The sequence below is a fragment of the Candoia aspera genome, chromosome 1, assembly GCF_035149785.1.
Source record: "Candoia aspera isolate rCanAsp1 chromosome 1, rCanAsp1.hap2, whole genome shotgun sequence".
Taxonomy (NCBI): Eukaryota; Metazoa; Chordata; class Lepidosauria; order Squamata; family Boidae; genus Candoia; species Candoia aspera.
This window is the reverse complement of record NC_086153.1, coordinates 216,118,290-216,121,705: the sequence shown is the minus strand read 5'-3', so window position 1 is coordinate 216,121,705 and position 3,416 is coordinate 216,118,290. Positions and strand designations below refer to the sequence as shown.

Here is a 3,416-nt window from a genome sequence, read left to right as displayed (position 1 = left end):
AGGGGATTGTTAATTAAGTGTTCAGATGACTGAACTATCTCAGAGTGTGGAATTTATGGGGCTCAAAATGCTGCTGAACTCCAGTTCCCAGAATCCCTTGCAACTGGCCATGCTGACTAAGGTTGTGAGAAATTACAGTTCAGCCAAACCTGGAGATTGCTGCTAGATTAAATTGTGCAGCCTTGGGACAATGCAGAAATAAATCTGAGCAGGGGAAGGATGTTTCTAATACAATCTTAAAATACGCTAGTCTTTAAGACAATAATTAAGTCCTTGCAACAACAAAATTGTACAAAGCAAAGGTTCTAGACTTGCTGTTATACGGTGCACAACTGTTTATAAGGATACCCCAACTTTAGATACTGTTCAGTCTAATTCCCTGAAAACCATATTATATTACTATATACAGAATAAATTACTGTATACAGAAGAACCCAGGGAAGTAATTTTTCTTTATTGAATGATGAAATCTAGCCTGACAGATTTTCATTTTTTGTAGCCTGTATCTCCCATGATGCTTCTTACTAGGAAGTTTAACTGAGTGAATGGATCTTCCATGCAGGTGAATAAGAATGCAGTTTATGGGATTCTTACATAAAAAATTCTTCACTGTACCTAGGAGCCCAGATACATCAAATGCATCTTTAAAATTAGCTTTGATCAAAGAAGAACCTAAAAACACACTGATACAACAGAAGGCAGTAAACATTATATAACTATCAGTTAGATACACATTGCGTGACAAGGCTGAGACACTTATTTCAATATTATGTTACAGGTGTCACTGCAAAACTGCCTTAAGCACACTCTACCCCAGCATCTTCATCATGACTGCAGTTATTTTCACCCCATTTACGTTTACTGCATGAATAAATGGAGTCTTCACTTCCTGAACATTCCACATCATCCAGCCAGATTTGTCCAGATCCTGATGAGAGTCAGAATAAATAAGTAGAGATATAATGAGATAATTTGAAAAATAGCACCAATAAGCTAACGTTATGTCTTTCACAAATGTGCAGTTTATACTGCTGGAGTACTGGCAGGGCTGGCCCTGTTGTGAGGCAGAGAGAAGTGATTGCCTCAAGCAGCAGGTGCTGAGGGACAGCAGCATGGATTGTGATCCATGAAAGCTTATGCAATAAGCATTTATATAGTAGTCTTCAAAGTGCCCTAAGTCTTGGCTATAACAGTCTAACATGGCTACCCCACTGGAAGCCTTGCAGATATTCATCCCTGGCCACTTCTTGTTGAAAGGTGGAGCTGTGTTTCCCATAAAACCAGTCTTGGGTGTCCTAAGAGGCATGATGCTGTCTTCTTCTGTCTCATTTTAGGTGGGATGAGAGACACTATCTCATAATTCATTTTAATGAATTCCCATAAAACCCAGCTGCAAGTCTAGCTGGTTTCTATACAAGAAGTGGGAAGAAGGCACCATCTTGTGTTGTTGTTGTTGTTGTTTCAGGCTTCCCTGAGCACAGGGAAAGCTTTGAAGATACTTGTGGACCTTATACATCAAGACACATAACTTCAGGGCTGAGAGCTGTACCTGGCTTTTGCACTGGCACATACTCCCCAAAATAAGACAAAAGCAAAAATTGATATTTCAGTTTAATCAACAGTAATCATTAACATGAATCCACTCCAGTAATGCCTCCCTTTGTTATGCTGAAAATTTGCTAATAACTTGAGGAAATCCCTGGGTGGGGATTGGGTGAGAATGGGGGCTGAATGAGGTCCTGTGGCTTGAGGTTGTCCATATCAGTCCCATAAAGTCTGTGAAAGTATTCTCTCTCTGACCAAAATAGCTTAATCCTCTTTATGTGCACTTTATTTGTCAACCTTTACTCACAATTCCAGTGACAGACAGGCATGCTGGGAGTTGTTTCTGTATAGTTGCCAACTACAACTTCTTGTACAAGTTGCCATGTACAACATCTGTATGGTTGTATATGGAGCTTGACTAGAAAGAGACTTTATCTGTGTAATCTGTACTATTCACTGTATTTCAGTTTTGATATTTGGGTTTCCTTGACAAAAACTTTGTGCTCTCTGTGTCAAGTACATAATTTAAGAGCTCCTGATCTAATACTATGGGAACTATATTAGACTATGAGTTTTCTTACAGCAAGACAATTCTTATGAAACTACAACAGCTCTTGCTACCATCTAGATAATCAATACATTCAAATATTTTCTGGTTTTGGGTTGTTGCAGAAACTCAAATAAGGGCATTTAATGTGTACCCTCCAGCTCAAAGCATCCCAGAGAAGAGCCTCGAAGTATCCCCACCCTCCTCTGACAATTTAGAGAGTGAAAAATATTCCAGAGCCTTTTACCAGTAGAGATGACCAAACTTCAACCCCCATGTTCCCATGGGGAGGAAACAAATTCTGTGGATATCATTATGTTGCAAGATCCTAATTTTACAAATCTGTGGGATCGTTGAGGGAACCACGTCCTCTTCAGCTGTTCTTTCAGATGCCTAAAATTCCCCTCTAGGATAAAGGCCCAGGACAAAGATGCTGCCTTGCTATTTTTGAGTACAGCCGTGTTTCAAAGAAACAAATCTCATGCTTTCTGAATTGATGAAAGTAGTGAGGTAGATTACCTGGAGATGCAGTGAAGATCTCAATGGCCCGACTGAATCCCAACATTCGGCAAACCACTGTGCCGGTGTTCAGGTTCCAGGAATCATCACAGATGGTGCCCCACACCTCTTCGTGCAGAATCTCCACACGGCCACGGTAGTTTTGCCCCATGAGTCTTAGGAAAGCACTTGTTCCCATGGCTGTTTGTATACATAATTTCAAAAGACAATGGCAAAGCATTAAGGATTTGGTTAGGCCAAGTAACCAGTGCAAGGGAACCTTTCTGTTGCAGCTATACATATGTGATTTTCCATATCTAAAGGATGGTTGAATATAAACTCTCCTAGGGAGCAGTGGTGGCCCTTAACTAGAGCATCCTGGGCAAATCCTGCAACTGGTGCTCCACAAAAAAATATTGATATTTGTAAATTTTTTATTTTGTTCCTTGAAGTTGGCTTCTCTACTTAACTTGGTGTCCTAGGTGACTGCCTAGTTCACCTGTATGGATAAGCTACCCCTGACAAGGAATAACATAACACTTACTTGGGTCTTGAAGACTACTCCTGGGTTAAATGTAGTAACACAAAGGGTAATAAGCACATATACAGATTTTCTAACAAAAGGACTACACCCTATTATTTGGCTATCAAGGGTGTCTATAAGTCCTGACACAAAGGGTGCTGCCTCTGTCCTGTCTATTTCTGGAACAGACATAGCTGTATGTATTTTTTTTAATTGTGCTTTTGGTATTGTGTTGGTCTGATGCTAGATAAAGAAACCCAGCAAATATGGAGCTCCATGTGTGCAACAAACCTCAACAAATTT

At 40.0% G+C, this 3,416-nt stretch overlaps 1 long non-coding RNA gene across 1 annotated transcript; it reads right to left on the bottom strand.

The window, feature by feature from the left end:
• Positions 1 to 433: 433 nt before the first annotated feature.
• Positions 434 to 3,405, bottom strand: LOC134487130 (uncharacterized). The gene is made up of 2 exons (XR_010066827.1): positions 2,612 to 3,405; positions 434 to 928 (listed from the first exon to the last, which is right to left on the bottom strand). It is a non-coding gene; the product is annotated as an uncharacterized LOC134487130 (long non-coding RNA).
• Positions 3,406 to 3,416: the final 11 nt, after the last annotated feature.